Here is a 24,095-nt window from a genome sequence, read left to right as displayed (position 1 = left end):
GAAGCTGCAGAATCTTGTCCTTTTCCTATTCTGTCATAGCGTATTAGCTATAGCCCCAGGGTGGGCAGTGTGTGCACTGCAATGCAGGCCATGTGATAATGAAATAGGGTCCTGTAGCTTTTGGAGAAGGAGCCCCAGTGGCTCACTGGTTAAAGCGCTCGGCTGCTAACCAGAAGATCAGCAGTTCAAACCCACCAGCCACTCCGGGGGAGAAAGATGTAGTAGTCTGCTGCTATAAAGATTTGCCTGGCTAGTGGCCTTGTGCAGCACACTCGACCTTACCTGCTTCCTGTGCTTTTATGGACTTGAAGATTGTAAATTATATGGCTGCTTTCTTAGCCCTCTTCTTTTCCTCCGACCTGTCTCCACTGACCCTCCGTGTCCCTGTCAAGCTTCACCAAAGATGCACTAAATTCTAAGTGGTGGAAAACTGACTCTGCATAGCAGGTAGGTGACAAAGGCCATGGGGCCTTGTATTCCCATTCAGACAGCAGCCAACTTTGCCTGAAAAATAAGAAGGAAAATGCCTGGGGGGAAATTTCACAAAGAACATGTATTTTCATACTAATTTTTTCTTCTCAAAGTAGAGCAAAAGGATCAAAATCAGACCACCATAGATGCATTTCTTCCATGGATTCTATTAATGGACTAAAACCCATAAGTGTTTTCTGGGATTGTTCTCAATACAGAACTCCTATTGATTTCAGCAGCTATTTTACGTGGCAGACACCAGGCAGGACAACTTCCAGTGATTTTACCAGGTCATGGAAACTTCATTCAGGAAGCAGCAAAGATGGTAGAGAGAATTTGGTCAGGAGTACCAGGATCTGGTCCCACCACTACAGATTTACTGTATAATTTTGGGAGACTAGATGAGAAAATCTAAAATTCCATTTCAGCTCTAAATTCTAAGTCAAATTCAACATCTTACTATTATTTGGGGGTAAATATAAACTCACCTACTGTCATGAATCAAATTGTGCCCCCCTCCCCCCAAAATGTTTTGTAAATCTTTACCTCTATGCCTGTGGTTATAATCCCATTTGGGAATGGGTTGTCTGTGTTATGTTAATGAGGCAGGATTAACATAGGGTATGTCCTGAGTCAATCTCTTTTGAGATATAAAAAAAAAGAGATTAAACAAGCAAGTGAGCAAGCAGAGATGTGGAAGAGAGATGCCAAGCCACGTGAAGATTGCCAAGGAGCAGAAGCACAAAAGAGAAAAGGACCTTCCTCCAGAGCCAACACAGAGAAAGCCTTCCCTAGAGTCGGCACTCTGAATTCAGACTTCTAGCCTCCAAAACTGTGAGAAAATAAATTTCTGTCTTTAAGAACCAACTGTTTGTGGTATTTCTGTTATAGCAGCCCTAGATAACTAAGACACCTACCCACCACCACAATCTTTCTTGTTGCCATGTTCTCAAAGTGTGGTCCCCAGAACAGCAGCGTCAGTGTCACCTGAGAACTTGTTAAAAATGCAAAGTTATGGCCTAACCTCACACCTATTGTATCAAAAAACTCTCGGTGTAAAAAAAAAAAAAAAAACGGTGTAGGGCCCAGTAATCTGTGGATTAACACATCCAGCTGCTAACTGAAAGATTGGAGGTTCAAGCCCACCCAGAAGCTTTAAAAAAAGGAGGGGGGTGTAGTTTGAACTAGATAATACACTATCACTTTTGGTTTAAATACTGTGGCATTCCTTAATTTTAAAAAAATAATTTATTTGTAGAAGAAAGGAGAGCAATGATAATTAAACCAACTAAACTAAAAACGTTAGCATTTCATAATTATAAAAAGGTTCAAGATTTATGATTAGCTTGCTCTTTTTTGTCAAATTATACCAAATAACTAATTTTTTTCTATTTAATTTACTAATCATTTTGATATTCTGCAAACACAACTCCTTTTTAAAATTGAATTACTATCAATATGTATGATTTCCCTGGCCTAAAGAGCTGAAATACTACTTTCAAAAGAAAACTTCCTTCTACTTTTATTTTAAAAGGGCAAGTAAAAATTCCTTCTTTCATTATACTGTATGCTTTCTTTTTTCCCTGCAGGTGAATGAAAAATTTAAGCAAAAAAATCCCAAAATTCCCAAGTACCTAATTCTTTTTTTAGGAAGAATCAATACTACCCATCTTCGACACCACACAGATCAGTGGTAGGGAAGAGAGTAAATGTTAGAAATTAAAGAAATGATCATTTTGAATATTTTCTTCCAATTCTGCAGGCCGATCATTGCAACGAACCTCAATGAAACATCTTTTATTTGTAGCCAGAATTCAGGAATATGCCAATTATTTGTTCATTTAACATTATTTCATTTATTTATTCATTAAACAATTTTGAACCTCAACTTCTGGGCTAGGTAGTTCAGGCTAAAAAAAAAAAAGAAAAGAGTGTGGCATTGTAATATAAAAGTTTGTTTTTGGTGAACTGAGGGAAGAAATTTTTCTATTAGCCAGGGAGCCAAAGCTTTCCAAGGGGAGCTTATAGCACAACATGAAATAATTATAGAAGTAGAACAAAAAAGGGGAAAAGAGATAACACAATTCCTTAGTAATTTCCCTTGTCAATTCAGTTTGAAAAATCAGTAGGAGTCCCTAAATCTTTGAATAGACTGACAAATCTACAAACTGATTCACAATTGTAGAGTTAGAGAAAATTTTCTGTTCAATGCGAATGAATATAAGCAGCGTTTTCACAAATCTCAGAACTTTCATTTAAAAGTCCCTTCCTTTTTCCCATATAACATGCACAGAACACCTCCTTCTCCTGAAAATTAAGCACCCAGAGTAATTCGAAGTCTTCAATTTCTTTGCTTGCCATCCAAAATGATCGTGAGGCTGTAATGGGATAAAAATAGAGCGTTAGGAGTAAGCTTAGTGATCAGAGCAACCCCCCCCAGAAAAATCTTGCCACACTGTCCTTCACATGGTCAATGTGATTTTATGGTGAACCACAAGTCTAGATTTTTATCAGAAGACTGTTTCTGGAGTTAATGTTAAATCTTTTAGAAAATTCAGAGTACGAAATTCTTGAAGGCGGAGATTATAGTGAACAGAGTAAAGATTGAAGTTAAAAGACTTCTATGAACCTTAGTTTTCTCATCTTTACATCAAGCTTACTAATTCATACCATGCAAGATTTTGATGAGCATACATAGGTCACCAAGCCTTATGGATTCAATTGCGTCCCCCAAAAATATGTGTTGTAAATCCTAGCCCCTATACTTGTGGACTCATAGTGACCCTGTATATGACACAGTAGAACTGCCTCATAAAATTTTCTAGGCTGTAATCTTTACGGGGGCAGATCGCTAGGTCTTTCTCCCACAAGTCACTAGCGGGTTTAGTTAGCATAGCAGCCAAGCACTTAACTATTTCGCTGCCAGGGCTTGAAATCAACTTGATGGTGTACAACAACAACATATTCGTGGATGTAGTCCCATTTGGAACAAGTTTTCTTTGTTATGCTAATGAGGCAGTATCACTGTAGGGTGTATTTTAAGCCAATCACTTTTGAGATATGAAAATAGCAAATGAGGCACGGGAGCAAGGAAGCACAGATGAGGGTAGATGCCACCCCACATGAAGACCACCAAGGAGCTGAGGAACAGAAGCTGAAAAGAGACAAGCATCTTCCCCCAGAGCCTACAGAGCAAGAAAGCTATCTCCTACAGCTGGAAGGCTGAATTTGAACTTCTAGCCTCCTAAACTGAGAGAAAATACATTTGTTTGTTAAAGCCACCCACTTTATTGGTAGTATTTTTGTTATAGCAGCACTGGCAAACAAAGATACCAAGTAAAGTGTCATATATACTAGTGGTTCTCAACTGGGGGTAATTTTGTCCCCTCCTCCCCCTGGGGGCATTTGGCAAATTCTGGGGACATTTTTGGTTAACACAACTCGGGAGGGGATGCTAATGGCATCTAGTGGGTAGAGGTCAGGCATGCTGCTAAAAATTGTACAATAAACAGGACCATCCCCCAAAACAAAGAATTATTGACCCCCACTGTCAATGGCATGGAGGTTGAGAAACCCTGCTATGTACAAAGCACTTAGCAGGTGGGCAGGAAATGGTGGTTATTACTGTTGCCTCACCTCAAAAAACTCAGTGCCTACAATATTTTAATGCTAGAGCTTAGGTAAACCAGAAACATCTTGGGAGAAAGGAAATTAAATATTCCACACATTTACCAAGAATCGTTAGCTCCCAGGTTTCCTTGGAGATCTACATAATCAACTAAATGACTTGGACACTAATCTCAATAGTTCCAGTGACATACAAAATGGTATCTAGATGGAGACAGACTTCCATATATGTATACAAGAATTTTCCTGCTAATATTGTTGTTGTTAGGTGCCATTGAGTCCACTCCAACACATAGCAACCACACGTAGAACAGAATGAAACGTTGCCCAGTCCTGCACCATTCTCACAATAGTAGGTGTGTTTGAGCGCATTGTTGCAGCCTCTGTGTCAATGCAGCTCTTTATCACTGACACTCTACCAAGCATGATGACATCATTAAGGTCAACTCTACTTTGAGGAGGTAGCTTTTCACCACTCGTATTTTGAATGTCTTCTAGCCTGAGAGGCTCATCTTTCAGCACTATGACTAACAACGTCCTGGCAATACTGCTGTTGCTAGTTCTGACACATTGTTTTTGTTAGGTGCCTTTGAGTCAATTCTGACTCATAGCGACCCTATGCACAACAGAACGAAACACTGCCCGGTCCTGAACCATCCTTATAATCGTTGCTATGCTTGAGCTCATTGTTGGAGCCACTGTGTCAATCCACCTCATTGAGGGTCTTCCTCTTTTCCGCTGACCCTGTACTCTGCCGAGCATGATGTCCTTCTCCAGGGACTCATCCCTCCTGACAACATGACCAAAGTATGTAAGAAGCAGTCTTGCCATCCTTGCCTCTAAGGAGCAGTCTGGCTGTACTTCTTCTAAGACAGATTTGTTCTTTCTTTTGGCAGTCCACGGTATAGTCAATATTCTTCGCCAACACCACAATTCAAAGGCGTCAATTCTTCTTCGGCCTTCCTTATTCATTGTCCAGCTTTCACATGCATATGATGTGATTGAAAATACCATGGCTTGGGTCAGGCACACCTTAGTCTTCAAGGTGACATCTTTTCTCTTCAACACTTTGGAGAGGTCCTTTGCAGGAGATTTACCCAATGCAATGCATCACTGCTGCTTCCATGGCTGTTGATTGTGGATCCAAGTAAAATGAAATCCTTGACAACTTCAATCTTTTCTCCGTTTATCATGATGTTGCTCATTGGTCCAGCTGTGAGGATTTTTGCTTTCTTTATGTTGAGGTGTATTCCATACTGAAGGCTGTAGTCTTTGAGCTTCATTAGTAAGTGCTTCAAGTCCTCTTCACTTTCAGCAAGGAAGGTTTTGTCATCCGCATATCACAGGTTGTTACTGAGTCTTCCTCCAATCCTGATGCCCCTTTCTTCTTCATATAGTCCAGCTTCTTGTATTATTTCCTCAGCATACACATGGAATAGGTACGGTGAAAGAATACAATCCTGACGCACATCTTTCCTGACTTTAAACCAATCAGTATCCCCTTGTTCTGTCTGAACAACTGCCTCTTGATCCATGTAAAGGTGCCTCATGAGCACAATTATGTGTTCTGGAATTCCCATTCTTCGCAATGCTGTCCATAAGTTGTTATGATCCATACAGTCGAATGCCTTTGCATAGTCAATAAAACACAGGTAAACACCCTTCTGGTATTCTCTGCTTTCAGCCAGGATCCATCTGACATCAGCAATGATATCCCTGGTTCCACATCCTCTTCTGAAACCAGCCTGAATTTCTGGCAGTTCCCTGTCGATATACTGCTGCAGCTGTTTTTCAATGATCTTCAGCAAAATTTTGCTTGCTTGTGATATTGTTCTATAATTTCCACATTCAGTTGGATCACCTTTCTTGGGAATAGGCATAAATATGGATCTCTTCCAGTCAGTTGGCCAGGAAGCTGTCTTCCATATTTCTTGGCATAGACGAGTGAGCACCTCCAGCGCTGCATCTGTTTGTTGAAACATTTCAATTGATATTCCATCAATTCCTGGAGCCTTGTTTTTCGCCAATGCCTTCAGAGCAGCTTGGACTTCTTCCTTCAATACCATCGGTTCCTGATCATATGCCACCTCTTGAAATGGTTGAATATTGACTAATTCTTTTTGGTATAATGACTCTGTGTGTTCCTTCCATCTTCTTTTGATGCTTGCTGTGTGTTGTTTAATATTTTCCCCTCGGAACCCTTCACTATTGCAACTCAAGGCTTGAATTTTTTCTTCAGTTCTTTCCACTTGAGAAACGCCGAGTGTGTCCTTCCCTTTTGGTTTTCCATCTCCAGCTCTTTGCAAGTGTCATTATAATACTTTGTCTTCTCGAGAGGCCCTTTGAAACCTTCTGTTCAGTTCTTTCACTTCATGAATTTTTGCTTTAGCTGCTCGATGTTCAAGAGTAAGTTTCAGGGTCTCCTCTGACATCCTTCTCGGTCTTTTCTTTCTTTCCTGTCTTTTCAATGACCTCTTGCTTTCTTCACAGATGTTGTCCTTGATGTCATTCCACAACTCGTCTGGTCTTCGGTCACTAGTGTTCAAAGGGTCAAATCTATTCTTCAGATGGTCTCTAAATTCAGGTGGGGTATACTCAAGGTCATATTTTGGCTCTCATGGACTTGCTCTGATTTTCTTCAGTTTCAGCTTGAACTTTCGTATGAGCAATTGATGATCTGTTCCACAGTCGGCCCCTGGCCTCGCTCTGACTGATGATATTGAGCTTTTCTATCATCTCTTTCCACAGATGTAGCCAATTTGATTTCTGTGTGTTCCATCTGGTGAGGTCCATGTGTATAGTCGCTGCTTACGTTGGTGAAAGAAGCTATTTGCAATGAAGAAGTCATTGGTCTTGCAAAATTCTATCATTCGATCTCCAGGATTGTTTCTATCACCAAGGCCATATTTTCCAACTACTGATCCTTCTTCTTTGTTTCCAACTTTTGCATTCCAATTGCCAGTAATTATCAGTGCAACTTGACTGCATATATGCGTACAACAGAATGCAATGCTGCCTGGTCCTGTGCCATCCTCATATTTGAGCCCTTTGTTGCAACTGCTGTGTTAATCCATTGCATTGAGGGTTTTCCTCTTTTTCAATGACCCTCTGCTTTACCAAGCATGATGTCCTTCTCTGGGGCTGGTCTCTCCTGATAACATGTCCACAGCATATGAGAAGAAGCCTCGCCATTCTCACTTCTAAGGAGGATTCTGGCTGTACTTCTTCCAAGACAGATTTGTTTGTTCTTCTGGCAGTCCATGGTATATTCAGTATTCTTCACCAAAACTGTAATTCAAAGACATCAGTTTTTCTTTGGTATTCTTTATTCATTGTCAAGCTTTCACATGAATACAAGGCAATTGAAAATACCATGGCTTGGGTCAGGCACGCCTTAGACATCAAAGTGACTTTACTTTTTTAAAACTTTAAAGAGGTCTTTTGCAGCAGATTTGCCCAGTGCAATATGTCGTTTGATTTCTTAACCGCTGCTTCCATGGACGTTGATTGTGGGGATCCAAGTAAAATGAAATCTTGCCAGAGAGTGAGCTGAGAGAGGCAGGACCTCACCACCACCAAGAAAGAAAATTGATGCCAAGACACACAAAGATCTCCAGGGAATGCTTGGCCCACAGATGTTGAAAGGAGACAAGAACTTTCCCCCAGAACTGACAGAGAGAGAAAGGCTTTCCACAGAGCTGGTGCCCTGAATTCAGACTTTAAACCTCCTGAACTGTGAGAGAATAAATTTCAGTTTATTAAAGCGATTCCTTTGTGGTATTTCTGTTATAGCAGGACTAGGTAACTAAGACAGTCTGTAAATGTTTTTTTTTTCTTCATCACATGGCAATTTCAAACATCATCTGTTTTACAATTCCCTTCATAACTTGCCTCAATCCCCATCATTATTTCTGCCTTTCAATGAGTTGGAATCGACTCAATGGGCCCTAACAATGGGCCATTGTACCTTGTACACATTTCTAGTATCACTAGTATTCCTCTTGTACACTCTTTCATACTCAATTTTTGATTATTTTATTGGCTTACACTAGACTTGAGACCAGGGTGCCATCTTCCAAATTTCTTGGTATAGATAAGTGAGCACCTCCAGAGATATATCTTTTTGTTGGAACATCTCAATTGGTATTCCATCAATTCTGGAGCTTTGTTTTTTGCCAATGCCTTCAGGGCAGTTCGGACTTATTCCACCGGTTCTTCCTCATATGCTGTCTCCTGAAATGGTTAAATGTAGACCAATCCTTTTTGTTACAGAGACTCTGTGTATTCCTTCCATCTTCTTTTGATGCTTCCTGCATTGTTCAATATTTTGCTCATACAATCCTTCAAAACTGCAACTCGAGGCTTGAATTTTTTCTTCAGTTCTTTCAGCTTGAGAAATGCTGAGCGTCTTCTTCCCTTTTGGTTTTCTAACTTCAGGTCTTTGTACATTTCATTAGAATACTTTGCCTTCTTGAGCCACCCTTTGAAACCTTCTGTTCAGCTCTTTTACTTCATCATTTTTTCCATTTGCTTTAGCTGCTCTACTTTCAAGAGCAAGTTTCAGAGTCCCTTCTGACATCCACTTTGGTCTTTTGTTTCTTTCCTGTCTTTTTAATGACCTTTTGCTTTCTTCATGCATGATGTCCTTGATGTCATCTAACAACTTATCTGGTCTTTGGTCATTGGTGTTCAATGCACCAAATCTACAAATACACCTTAACATAAAGAAAACAAAAATTGATTACAGTATGGGTTACAGTATGGGTTACACCTCAACATAAAGAAAACAAAAGCCCTCACAACTGGACCAATAAGCAGCAACATGATAAACAGAAAATATTGAAGTTGTCAAGGATTTCATTTTACTTGGATCCACAATCAACACCCATGGAAACAGCAGTCAAGAAATCAAATGACACATTGCATTGGGAAAATCTGCTGCAAAAGGCTTCTTTAAAGTGTTAAAAAGCAAACAAGTCACTTTGAAGACTAAGGTATGCCTGACCCAAACCATGGTGTTTTCATTTGCCTCACATGCATGTGAAAGCTGTACAATGAATAAAGGAAGACCAAATAGGAATGGATGCCTTTGAAATAAGGTGTTGGTGAAGAATATGGACTATACCAGGGACTGCCAGAAAAATGAACAAATCTGTCTTGGAAGAAGTACAGCCAGAATGGTCCTTAGAAGCAATGATAGTTAAGACTTCATCTCACATACTTCGGACATGCAATCAGGAGGGATTAGTCCCTGGAGAAGGACATCATGCTTGTTAAAGTGGAGGGTCAGTGAAAAAAAAGAAGACCCTCAACGAGATGGATTGCCAGAGTGGCTGCAACAATGAGTTCAAACATAGCAACAATTATAAGGTTGGTGCAGGACTGGCCGTTGTTTAGCTCTGTTGTCCGTAGAGTTGCTGTGAGTCAGAACTGACTCGATGGCACCTAACAACAACAGCAATAGATTCGAGACAGTGGGTGATTTATTAATCTTTGCATTTTTACAAAAAGTCCAGCACTATGCCTGACAAACCATAAAAAAAAAGCTCTTAGTAAATGATTCAATGAATAAAGACTGACAAACATTCCACCAAGTTATGATGAAGTGTTGTTGTTTCCCCAAAACTAGTCTGTCTACACATTCTTATCAATGCCACCTTGGTTCTTTCTGTTTAATCTGTTCAAGAACATCATGAACATATCATAGGTGCAACTTATCTGTAAATAATTTCAGATTTTATACTCTAAGTTTTGTAGCCATAGAGAAGATTCTGAGACTAAATATTATTATGGGTTGGTATCTATCTTGAACCTCCTAAGGTCCATAAATAGGATACAGAACATTGTATCCTTGGTAAGTATGAAATGAAATGAAGTTAAGCAAAACCTTAATTATATATAAAGGAAGACACCACAGTCATGCAGTTCATTTATTACATAGTTGCATACCGAATGGCACTGGCTTAAAAATCCCTTGCCGAGTAGCTACTTACTTACAAGCGTGCTATCAAAATAAGGAATTTCAAGAATTCATAATGACTTCTAAATAAATGCTATCAATGAAAACTGACTGCAAAAAAAAAATCTAAGCTTGCCTTTAATTCAACAAATACTTATTCAATACCTACTATGTGTTAGACAGTATTCTAGGCCCTTGGGATATAGCAGTGACAATCTTTTGTCCTTAAAACTTATACTCAATCGATACTCATTTTCAATTGAAGGAATATGGAAGAAGCAGTGCTTTGCATCCTAAATGCATTAAGAAATATATTTCTTGAATCTTTTGATATATTTAGTGATTTGGTGATCTAGATTTTATATGAAAGAATTAGCCTAATTAGTACAGAAAGAATGTGTGAGTTTTTTTTTTTTTTTTTTTGTATTCTCTTCAATTGGTTGAGACTCGGTAGTTTGAAAACTATTGCCTAAAATTGCTTCAGTCCGTGATGGTTTGGTGAATTCTTTGTTAGTATGATTTTCTACTCTGCTTTGTAGTTTACTCTTTTACTTACATATAATCACTGCTCATTGTCATATAGAAATATAATAACAAGTGGTTTTATCTAGCTGTATATTTAGGTGGCATGTTCAAGTTTTATTCTTTCATGTTCAAATAAACAAACACACACAAAACTTGTCCAAGGAAAGGGAAAAATAAGCCGAAAAAAAGTCTCACCTCTGGTCATTAGTGTGAATCTGGTTGTCTGTACATTATGGGGAATTAGTCGCTTTTTAGAAAGAGCTTTTAATTGCTTAATCTAAGTAATGTGGGCAATGGCATACGTGTTTTATTTTAGGGTATACCTAGCCCACTCAGAAAATGTAATGGACCTAATTTTCATTTAGTATAGGTCTGTGCAGTTCCTAAAACATCTAAATGGCTATTAATTTAATCAGGTAATTTAACTATAGCTCTAGAAAAGGCCACCAGCTAGTTGTCACGCAACGATTATGAGGATGACATTTATATCCCAGGATGCCAGAGGCAGACTTTGATACATCATTTTCTTTTTGAAGGTTAAACTCAGATAACCTGCCTTTGGCATTTAATTAGCTACATATTAAACACTTTTAATAATAAAATGATTAAAAATTTTATTGCTTCTCAAATGAGGCCCTTTTAGATGGATTTAATGACTTGGTTAGAGCGCTGTAGTTTGTGAACCAAACCTTACTTAGTCCAGTTTGTAGTAATGATACGCTTCACAGCGTACAAAACCTGTGTCTTAGTCAAATGATGGCCACAATCATTTTGGATAAAACTTATAATGCTTTCTTCTGTATTTTTAAGTCTAACTCTTAAATGTCTCTGGAAAGTCACCAGAAACCCATTGATTCAAAATTCCCAGGAATTATCAAATTCAAGATTAATAAAGAGACTACATAGGCTGTTTAATGTGCTGAATCTTACATGCTAATTGTTTACCCTTTGAAAAATCGTTTTTCACCATTGAATACCTGCAAAAAAAAAATCAAACTACTGTAGAAATTATGGAGAACTGTGAGTGGACTGCAAATCCCAATCCATATTTTCAGTTAATATCAGCTGTGCAGTGAAAACGGTTGTCAAGAGACCACTCGTTGTTCATCCTTAGCATGGCTTGGGCGGGGGGACCAGAGGGACAGTTACAATATCTATAAAATAGGCTTGAAGAGACAGAATGCTGTCACACAAGAACATGGGGTAACTATCGTCTGAATAAAAGCGACCATTTTACTTTTATTCTTCAACAGTTTTTATTTAATTTTAAAGTTATTTTATTATTTATAGATGCACAGATTTTAAGTGGTTAGTTCAATGAGCTTTAACAAAAGTAAAATCACCATCCTGATCAACCTATGTTGCTGTTGTTAGCCGCTAGGGAGTCATGGGGACCCCATGTACAATGGGATTGGACCGTTGTGATCTACAGGGTTTTAATTAACCGATTTTCAGAATTAGATTGCTAGGCCTTTCTTCCTAATCTCTGTTAGCCTAGAAGTTCCACTGAGATCTGTTCAGCATCCTTGAGGTGCATTGGGCTGGAATCCGAAATCAAACCTGGGCCTCCATATGGAAGGCGGGAATTCTGCCAGTGAGTCACCAATGCCCCCAATCAAGCTAAAAAATGATTCCGTTAGCCCAGAAAATTCCCCACGCCCCTTGCCAGTCAGTGCTTCCCACCACCATCCAGCTGTTTTGAATTCTATCATGGTAACTGAGTTTTGCCTGTCCTACAATATTCCAGATCCAGTGCCATTGAGTCAATTCCGACTCATAGCGACCCTATAGGACAGAGTAGAACTGCTGCACAGAGTTTCCAAAGAGCGCCTGGTGGATTCGAACTGCCGACCCTTTGGTTAGCAGCCGTAGCACTTAACCACTATGCCACCAGGGTTTCTGTTTCTTTTGATTTTCACCTTATTTATTCAAGTTGTTGTGTGTATCAGTAATTTGTTCCTTTTCATTACAGTATTCCACTGTATGAATATATCATAATTGATTCTTCATTTACCTGTTGATGGACATGTGGGTTGTTTCCAGTTGTTAATTAATATTATTAAAGCTATAAGCCTTCTGGAGCTCTGGTGGCGCAATGGTTAAGAGCTCAGCTGCTAACCAAAAGGTCGAAAGTTGAAATCCACCAGCCAGTCCTTGGAAACCATATGGGGCAGGTCTACTCTGTCCTATAGGGTCGCTGTGAGTCAGAATTGACTCAGCGGCAAGGGGTTTGGTTATTCGGGTTTATGAGCATTCTCATACAAATATTTTTGTAACATATGTTTTCACTACTAATGAGTAAGTACCAAAGAATGGAATTACTGGGTCATTATAAAACACGTATGTTTGACTTCATGCAAAACTGCCAACACTTTCATTCTTGATGTATGGATCAATAAGCCAGTATCTACTCCTTTTAGCTTGGATGGATAAAAGGATCCAATGAACAATATTATTGCAAAAAATTATACAAGAATGTTTACAATTGTAATGATGATTTTCTTCTACCCGTAGAGGCTTGGCATTTTATTTCTGATGGTTTAAGAGAAAGGTCCTCCCTCACTCCATGTCAACACGTTACTGCTTTTATTCCAGATTTAGGCCAAAGTGGGCCTTGTTCTTCGGGATTTTGGTTTGTTAGGAAAAATAAAGAAAAAACATCAGCACACAAATCCTTAATCAAATTAAGATGAAAAATATAGAAGAGGCCACCTGTTACTTTCTCACGTATAAACCCATTTGTACATTAACAAAACATACATAACCAAGCACTGTAGATGGCAATAGTTTTTTGGTCATTAGGTTCTGTAGCAAACAACGAATTCTCAAATAACTTAGGAAAACCTTTTTTCTCTGCTTTAGAATCCAAGATAAACCAAAAAATCAAACCATTGCCATCAAGTCGATTCCACCTCATGGCGACCCTCTAGGACAGAGTAGACCTGCCCTATAGCGTTTCCAAGACTGTAAATCTTTATGGAAGCGGAATGCCACATCTTTCTCCTGCAGAGCGGCTGGTAGATTTGAACTACTGACCTTTTGGTCAGCAGCTGAGTGCTAAATCTCTGTGCTACCTGGCCTCCTTCAGAATCCAAGATACTCCCCGTTGCCGTGGAGCCAACTCTGACTCATAGCAACCCTATAGATTAAAAAAAACCCAAAACCAAACCTGCTGAGATCAAGTCAATTCCGACTCATAGCGACCCTGTAGGACAGAGTAGAACTGCCCCATGGGGTTTCCAAGGACCAGCTGGTAGATTCGAACTGCCGACCTTTTGGTTAGCAGCCAAACACTTAACCACTGTGCCATCAGGGCCCCACCCTATCGATAACTGTCCCCAAGTCTGAGGATTTCAAGCCCTTTTAACTTCTTCAGTGTAGTCAACTGAAACTAAGTGAGGCCGCAGGAAAAGCTTTTCCTTATGGGAATTGTTGTCGTAAACTTCCCCGAACTTGTGGGCTTGGGTTCCTCACATCCGTAAGTGTGGGGAGAGAACTCTTCTCCAGGTTGCTGACTTCTTAGCATTTTAGTCATTCCGTCTAAATTTTGTGCTAGTTTCCTCCTTGATAAATTGTTTGTTGAGCTTTCTTAGGCCAAGACAGATAGATTATTAAAGACAAAAGATAATCAATAGGAAAATGTGCGTTTTTAGTTTTAAAATTGCTGATTTTTGTTTTATCAAAGCAATAGGTATTTTTGAAGAAAATTAGAAAATACGAATAGGTAAAAAAAATCAGATTTAATTCTACCATTCACAACCATTCTTAACATCACAGTGAATATTCTTTCTGGTTTTTTATGCTATACGTGTATACATATACACTTTTTAAAAACAGTAACCTGTTTTTTTACCAACAAATTACAGCAATATCTTTATTGTCAACATGTATTATCCACAAAATAGTTTTAAATGTTTTAATATTGTTCCATTGCATCATAGTGTAGGTAGCCAACCCCATATTAATGGACATGTATTATTTTTACACTTTTATGCTTTTATATACAGTGATGAAGTAAACATCACTGTAGACAAATACTTTGTACACTTAAAATTTTTTCTTTAGGATAAGTTTCTAAAAGTAGAAATGCCCAATTAATGAGTATTTATAATAAAGATTTTTGTCAGGAAAATTATTTTTATATGAGCAAGGAGACTTGAAAATGGGTGTTCTACAATAGTTATTCAATTTTAACTTTTTAGGGAGCATTTTGCTAAGTATGCTACAAACATGTTGAAACCTTTTATGACAAATAGAAATACCCCTGACCTTGTGGAAAGGTGCATGAGCTGGAAGTGGATTTCCTGTTTCATAGATCCCTTATCCACCTTTTGAGTAAATCTGTAGTGAAGGTCTCCAGCAGATGTCGAACAATTTTGAGTCTAATAAAATTGATCTGTGTTCCGGAGCCACTTCATTTGGTGATCTAGATCTTGCTGCCCAATATGGTAGCCCCTGGCTGCATGTGGCCATTCAGCACTAGAAAAGTGGCCAGTCTGAAATGAGGCTTATTACAAAAAAAAAGTAAAATACCTCATTAATATTTTTTACATTGATTACATATTGAAATGATATTTTGGATGTGTTGGGTTAAATAAAATATATTAAAATAAGTTTCACCTATTACTTTTTACATTTTCAATGTGGCTATTGAAAAATTCAAAATTATATATGTTATTCTCAAGGAACCCTGGTGGTACAGTGGTTAAGCACTCGGCTCCTAACCAAAACGTTGGTGATTTGAACCTACCAGCTGCTCTGTGGGAGAAAGATGTGGCATTCTGCTTTCATAAAGATTTACAGCCTTGGAAACCCTATAAGGCAATTCAACTCTGTCCTACAGGGTGGCTTTGAGTTGGAACCAACTCGACATCAATGTATAATGAGGATGTTATTCTCAATTTATTGCTTTAGACAGTGTTCATCTAGATTTATATTCTCCTGCTAAAACAAGTATTGTTGCATGCTAATTATCTGTTTTTATGGTTATGAGCTGAGAGTGGTTTCAACAGATGATTGACCCACAAAAAACCTGTTGCCCTCAAATCAATTCCAACTTATAGCAATCCTATAGGACAGAGTAGAACTGCCCCATAGAGTTTCCAAGGAGCTGCTGGTGGATTCGAACTGCCAACCTTTTGGTCAGCAGCTGAGTGCTTAACCACTGTGCCACCAGGGCTCCCCTAAAATGGCCTCTAATGAGTGAGAGAACCACTGGGAGGAGAAATCATAAGCTTGTCTGGAGCATTGAGGGCTGTAGAGGGCAGAAGACTAATTCTCCACCACAGCATTTTAGACCAGTGGCCCCAAGTGCCTTTCTCTATTTTCCAGAACCCAAATATGTCCAGAAGCTGGTCATATTAGATGTCCCATCATTCGGACAGGAGGGGCCCCGCTAGCATATGAAAGTGGTGGGTTACAGAATACATGGTCAGTGTCGTAATCACAGTCATTGTGAAATGGAGAAAAAGCATATTATTTGACTTCCTACTTTATTTAAAAACATATTCTAAAATTTACACTGGATGTGAGAAGCTGAAGAGGGTCTATGTTTCAATATTTATTTTGTTGACTTCGATTCTTAGCCTTCCTTTATGAGACTACAAATCACTGCCTTTTCTAGGTAGTTTCTCTTCTTTCTTACATTCCCTTTTATTGCCTACTGTTCCCCACCCTGATGAAGACCTCAGTTGTTGAAAAGGGTGATTATACCAGTTTTGCAAGAGGGTGGACTGAATGAAGGTGGATGAATAGAGAGAGTGACATTATATTCTAGGTCCTCTTCTCTCATTTTCAATCTTGATAATCATCACTTCACATGTGACAATTTGCATTTTTCCTCATGCAGTCTCAGCACAAACAGACAAGGATGAACTCAAGTGAAGAGCCAACTTGCCCCAAGGCAGCTGGAGACTTAAGATTTAAACATAGAGCTCATGTGAATTTTTATTTTTCAGGCTGTGCCTATAGGGTCGCTATGAGTCGGAATGGACTCAACGGCACTGGGTTTGGTTTTTGGTTTTGGTCTATAAATCCAGAGTGAAGTAGAGAATTGAGATAAATATCCTTACCAAAAAAGAATAACAAAATAACAATAAAATTTATAGACAAAACATTAAAAGATTCAAATAAAACATTTGACCAGACTGAAGCTACCTGTAGCTCCCCAGACGGGCTCTGTCAATGCATTTTCATCACGTTGTGTCTTTATAACACCAGACAACTCACACATGTGTGAAAAAACCAGCTAAACCAAACTGGCTGATATGTTTGAGTAATTGGACTGGGCCGTGCAGATGCTTGGTGTTGTGAAGTTTCCAGTCCTAAGTGAGACACAAGTCTAAGAAATACTATTTCTTAAAAGAAATGTTCATGAAACTGACAACCAAATTCCTGAACTTCGACATATGTAGCTCTTGGTATAGTCTTATCAGTCATAGTTTCTGTGTACAGCCATGTAATTGTCAAGTCTTAGTGGCCCCTTTGTTTTTTAAGAGGCACAATGGTATGGCATTTAAGAGCTAAGATGCTGGAGTCAGTTAAATTGGCATTGAATTCTGGCTCTGTTACCTACTGGCTGTGTGACCTGTATACTCACCGTTCTGTATCTGTTTCCACATTCTTAAAATTGGTTAATAATAGTGTCTCAGTTACCTAGACCTGCCATAACAAAAATACTACAAGTGGGTGGCTTTAAAGAACAGAAATTTATTGTCTCACAGTTCTGGAGGCTAAACATCCCAGTTAGGGGGTTGGCCATGTCAATACTCCTGTGAGCCTTTCTCCTAGTTTCTGGTGTCCGCCAGCAATCCTTGGCTTCCTTGGCATTCCTTGCTGCCTATCTTCCCCTTGCGTGTGTGTCTTTGTGTCTTTTCTGATCTTTTTATAACTCGGAAGTGACTAGGTTTAGAATTCATCATACACTGGTACGACCTCATTAACACAACAAACAAAAAACCCTACTTCCAAGCACGATCACATCCATGGGTAGAAGGGCCAGAAATTCAACACATATTCTGGGGGGACCTAATTCAATTTATAGCAAATAGTCACTAACTCATAGAGTTGTTCTGATAATTAATGCCGTGGAAAGTGTGAGGCATAGATAAACCCAGTCAGTTGCTTATTAAACACATTATAGTGCAATGTAGAAGGGCTCACGTCTTCAGCCGAAGTTTCAGAAAACTTCCGCCGTTGCACAGAACACCTGTTGGAATAGCGTCATGCAGACTTAGCCATAAAGACCTGCAGCTGGTTCCCTACAACTGTTCCACAAGCTGTTAAAGAGGGGTTCTGCCTCTTCTCGATGAGAAAGGATTCTGAAACAGGGACCTAGAGTCGAAGTACCCTTTCTGTCTTACAACTACATGTTTCTTTTTTATGTGGGATCATTTTGGAAGAAAAAAAAAATTGTACAAGCTAGCCATTTGTAGAGTCCATTTCTATAACCCAAGCTATTAACACAATCCATGGCACAGAGTTAAAATCCATGGCACAGAGTTAGAACCCAATAAATAATTATATCGTATGCACAGCCAACGTTTAGTATGTGCCCGACACTGTTCTAAACACTCGCTGTATATTAACCATTTAATCCTTACAATTCCATGAGAGATGTACTGTCTTCTTTCAAAGATGGATGCTGAAGCAGAAAAAGGTCGAATGCCTAAACCCCCCAGCTGGAGAGTGGCAATGCTAGCCTTTGAGCAGATCCCCCAGCTGGAGAGTGGCAATGCTAGCCTTTGAGCAGATCCCCCAGCTGGAGAGTGGCAATGCTAGCCTTTGAGCAGATCCCCCAGCTGGAGAGTGGCAATGCTAGCCTTTGAGCAGATCCCCCAGCTGGAGAGTGGCAATGCTAGCCTTTGAGCAGATCCCCCAGCTGGAGAGTGGCAATGCTAGCCTTTGAGCAGATCCCCCAGCTGGAGAGTGGCAATGCTAGCCTTTGAGCAGATCCCCCAGCTGGAGAGTGGCAATGCTAGCCTTTGAGCAGATCCCCCAGCTGGAGAGTGGCAATGCTAGCCTTTGAGCAGATCCCCCAGCTGGAGAGTGGCAATGCTAGCCTTTGAGCAGATCCCCCAGCTGGAGAGTGGCAATGCTAGCCTTTGAGCAGATCCCCCAGCTGGAGAGTGGCAATGCTAGCCTTTGAACAGAATTGGTCTGCCTTTGGAACCAGCACTCTGATCACTACATTTTACTACAATAAACAAGGAATGGCTGGTGGATTCGAACTGCAGATCTTTTGGTTAGCAGCTGAACACTTAACAACTGCATTACCAGGGCTCCAAATAAATTAATGAGTGCATGATTGAATGAATACAAGCACACAGAGGACAGGGTATGCCATTATATTAGTATTGTTAATGCTTCCTTCAAACTTAGATGCTTCTATTCAGGAGCGAAGAATTCCCTGGGGGACCATTTTAAACCAATACTGGGATGTGATAAAACAAGTATGCATAAAGTGTTAGTTTCGAAGAACATTCACGGTGTCTCCAGGAAAGGGTGATGGAGAAATACATAGTAATCCAATACAGGGACCAACATGTGGGGAAATGGAGGCTTTGCCTTGAAGAGGAATGGATCATAGCTCTGGAAGGACAGGCTAGTAGAAGTTTTGTGCCTCAGTTTAGGTACCAGACTTTCAGGTAGCTTTTACACCTATCAGACTGAGTGCAAGTCACCTAATGTCTTTGGGCATCAGTTTCTTCACTTAAAAATGAATGATATTAGTCCCTGCCTCCTGCACATAGAAAATTGAAGGCCCAGAGCTCTGTTGAACCTTGTTCTTTTGAGCCTAAGCTGGTAAAAAGAATCCCTAAAACACTTCGTAGGTTTCCGATAATCAAATTAGGATTCATTCCATGCCCCATAAGTCACGTCCATGATTCTTTACACGATAGACCTCTTTTGGGGTAGGGCAGAGTATTGTGGTGCTTAAGAGTCTTAGAAATTTTTTGTCTAGCTGAAAGGGTTTACCAGGCACCACCTTAAATCTTTCTGAGGACTTAACACGGGGTCTTCAGGCCATCTCTTTATTCGACCTTACCCAGGAGCCATTTATTACTATCCGAATATTTTGCTGGCTGGAGGCACTGCGAATGAGAAGCAATTTTAATTTTCTAACCCAGCAAGTCCTGAGACCTTTATATTTCTCTTAATTTTCCTTGCAAACTGAACATTCCCTCCTTTAGATCATGTCCTTTTTCCTGTAACTTATATGCAGCCAAATAAGTCCGCTGGCCTTGTGAGCATTACCCTGAAGTTCTCTTTAGCTAGATCCATAAGTTCATTCAATATGTACCTTCCAAGATACCAGAAGAGACAATTTTGTCCCTTGTTTCTTGCTATAAAATGTGAGTTGCCATTTTTCCAGTTTCCAACAACAGTTTTCTCAGCTTCCACTAATGGTTAGTTTGCTCTTCCACCAGCCTGCACCAACAGCCTCTTCAAGGCTTTTCCGATCTCCGTCTGCTCCTGGTAGCAAAGTCAATGCCGTAACATGTTTTGTTACATCAGGGCCCCACTCTCATTTGCGATTTCTGTATCAATTACCTTTTGTTGCATAACAGACCAACTCAAAATGTAATGGCTTAAAATAACAATCATTTATTTGTCACAACTATGCAATTAGGGCTGGGCTCAGCTGAGCAGTTCTTCTGCTGGTCTCTTCTGGGATCACTCATCCAGCTGCAGTCCCCTGGTAGGTTGACAAGGGCTACAAGATCCTAAAGGGCACGTTCACATGTCTGGTGATTCGATGGGGCTCTTGGCCAGGGTACCCTAGTTTTCCTCCGAGAGGCAGGACAGCCTGTACTTTTTACACGCTAGTGGCGGTATTCCAAAAGGCCAAGCCACAATGTGCAGTGCACAGAGGCTTGTGTATCTTCTGCTTGCATGCTGTTTGCTGGTGTCCTGTGACATCAGCAAGTCATGGCCCATTCCAGCATCCATGTGGGAGCAGACTACACAGGGTGTCAATATTGAAAGTTGTGATTCACTGGGGGACTTTAATGTAACAATCTAAAGAGCTAAAAGAGCTTCAGAGAAAAGTAACTAATATGGTTGAGGAAATGAGATAAGAGAATGTGATTTGTTATGGGAAGATGGTCTCTGTCACAGTTTGTGACAAATTATAACAATTTCCGCTGAGAAGGAAGAAGATTGAAGATATGAATAACATGGATAAAATAAATCTGAACTTTTTTACCAAAGCCAGATATATTGTAAAGAATAGCTATTCTTAGAAACGTAATCTGAATAAATTTTTAATAAAATTTTAAAAATTACTATTCATGACTTCACTCCTCTAATAATTAATTTGGGGGGCTCAATAGTTCTACTTAACTGGCAGGAAATAAAAACTGACCAAAAAAGAATGTGGGCAAATTTCTGTATGTTAGAAGTATAACCTAGCCTTAAGATAAACAATGGTTGTCAAAAAATTATCAAAATTCCCTGGGGAACTATGAAACATACATACATACCTTGGGCTCCATCCCAGAGATTTCACTGTTGGAATAGAGAGAACGCATCAGGTCTCCGTTTTCTCTAAAGATGGTCTTGTACTAGAAATTGAAAGAGTTCTTCCTTCTCTAGACTTATGTAATCCTACAGAAGAAAACTAGACCCACAATGCTGTTTAAGAGCATAAAACTTAGTCATAAGAGGGACCTGGGTTCACACCTTGGTTTATTTGCCTACTACCCACTACCTGTTGCTATCGAGTTGATTCTGACTCATAGCGACCTGATAGGACAGAGTAGAACTGCCCCTTAGAGTTTCTGAGGAGCATCTGGTGGATTTGAACTACTGACCTTTTGGTTAAGCAGCCCTAGCACTTAACCACTGCACTCCCAGGTTTTCTGGCTAGGCTATACTACCCATTGATTCAATCAAACACTAATCTAGGTGTTACTGTGGAGGTATTTTGTAGATGTGATTAACATCTACAATTAGTTGACTTTAAGTAGAGAAGATTACCCTGGATAATGTAAGTGGGCCTCATTCAATCAATTGAAAGACCTTAAGAGCAAAACTGAAGTTTCTTCCCACTATTCCCAGAAGGAATTCTGCCTCAAGACTGCAGCATAAGCTCCTGCCTGACCGTTTTCAGCCTGCTGGCCAGCTCTGCAGAGTTCAGACTTGCCAACATCCACAGATGCGTAAGTCAATTCCTTGAAATAAATCTCGTAAAAAATACACACATACACATATGTATGTACGTGTGCATAAGTATTATACACACAGTACCCTGCTCTGGAGGCACTTGATACAGTAGCTGACAGCATTCAGAAGATAGGTCAGGGAAACCATGATGACGGTAACTCTCATGATCATTTATTGAGAAACCACTGTGTTCTGAGCACTGTTCCAAGTATTTCATCTACATGACCTCACTTTAGTCTCACAACAGTCTAGTAGAAATGCTCTATCGTTTTTGTTTTACATCTGAGGAAACTGAGGCTTAGAGAGTTTACGTCACTTGCCCACAGTCAGCCTACAAGAAGAGCCAATATTCCAACTTTCTGTCATCTGAGTCAGATGCAGGCCTGATAATCTGCTTAAAAGCAAGAATCCTACATTAATTATCTTCGTTGTCTCCTCAAGTCTTTATTGAGAGGATGAAGGAGCAATTGAATGAATGAATTAATTAATAATAATGAAAGCAATGGGGCAGACCATGTAGAGGGCATTAGCAATGAGATTTCTCGCCCGTTATTAAATTAGAAAACAAAAACAAACAAACTTGCCAAGCAAAGTTGTTGATCTTTGGAAGCAGCAAATGGGATAATTTAGAATTGTCTCCTGGTGGTGCAGTGGTTAAGAGCTCAGCTGCTAACCAAGAGGGTGGCAGTTCAAATTCACCAGCTGCTCCTTGGAAACCCTATGGGATAGTTCTACTCTGTCATATAGGGTTTCTAGGAGTAGGAATTGACTCAACGGCAACAGGTGTTCACTAAGAAATTTTGTTTTACCCTTCTCTGTCAGTCGGCATACTTTGCTAAGGGCTCGTCTATCCTTTCAGCTCATTTGCCAGCATTAGCAATGTGTTAACAGGGAACCTCTCAGCAGTTTAGGAAAACCCATGTTTAGGATGAATCACTGCTTTGTCTAAAAAGGCATCTGCTGTTTGCAGCCCCGCTTTGACAATGAAACTGTTGTCTTAAAACATTCAAACTTAACTTCAACTGACGAATTCTGCACTAGCATTTTATTTCCTTAATGTGCGGGTAGGGTCGTCCCATATTCTGGCCTCTGGCTGTTTAACTGGCTGTGTCTTTGGCTCATAAGGCTGACTGGGTGGAATAATCACACCACCTTCCCTCACCCAATTTCCTTCCCTCTCTTTGGCTTTCCCTCCGTGGAAGCATGCGCTTCACGCCAGTGTTGTGATTCTTGGGAGAAGTTTTAGTTCCTTTTGAATCTGTGCACACAATGGGCACACAATGGGGATCTCTAGAGGGTAGAAAAAGGATGCCTGATGCTGGCCATAAACCTTAGTTTAAGTGGAGACCTAAGAATGGAGACCAAAGGGGTTCTCCTACCTCTCTGTGGTTTTATACAACACATTTCTGTACTTTGATGAACAGAGAGTAAGTCTCCATCTGCTAGCAGATCAACAGACTCACATTTTTTTTTTTTCAGACCGAATACGTGCTTGAAGAAAGTGATGTCCTGAACCCCATGGCTCCTGTGTAGGGATTGTACCAGTGGTCATCTTCGTCCTGGCAATCTCAGATGCTTCCAGCCCGAAGCAAAGTGCCCCTCTGCACAAGGGATGGAATTGCTCCCCGGCTGTGGCCACGGCAGGGGCATCCATCGTCATCTGTTCCCCACCACCGAGCTCTCTGCTAAGCGCTGTGTGGAGTTGCACGTCCAACACCAGCGGGACCTGGCTTTTATAAAGTGAGATTGAATGGCCATTAGGAGGGGTGACGGGTCTAACCTAACATTCCGTACAGAGAAACCATGGTAATGAAGTAACACAGAATCATATCATGCTAGAGCTGGAAGGTTCCTCAAACATCATCCTCTCCAGCTCCTTCATTTTCCAGGTACAGAAGCTGAGGTCCAAAGAGGCTAATTGACTTATCCAAAGTCACACTGTGAATTATTGTCCTTTTATTTTCCAGGTCACCCTTAAACAAAATTATTTTCTCAATGTTCCTAAGAGTTCATAGTTCATCAGCTATTATAGTTTGACATGCTTTCCCTTAGAACTCATTCGTTCTACAGAATTTAATGCGGGAGCCCTGGTGGTGCAGTGGTTAAGAGCTCAGGCTGCTCATCAAAAGGTCAGCAGTTCGAATCCACCAGCTGCTCCTTGGCAACCCTATGGAGCAGTTCTACTCTGTCCTACAGGACTGCTATGAGTCGGATCTAACTCGGAGGCAAAGGGTTTTTTTTTTTTTTTGGTATACAGGAGCCCTGGTGGTGTGGTGATGAGAACTTGGCTGCTAAACAAAAAGTTGGCTGTTCGAATCTACCAGCTGCTCCTTGGAAACCCCACAGG

The sequence above is a fragment of the Elephas maximus genome, chromosome 24, assembly GCF_024166365.1.
Source record: "Elephas maximus indicus isolate mEleMax1 chromosome 24, mEleMax1 primary haplotype, whole genome shotgun sequence".
Taxonomy (NCBI): domain Eukaryota; kingdom Metazoa; phylum Chordata; class Mammalia; order Proboscidea; family Elephantidae; genus Elephas; species Elephas maximus.
The sequence above is the reverse complement of the archived record's forward strand: the minus strand, read 5'-3'. Positions refer to the sequence as shown.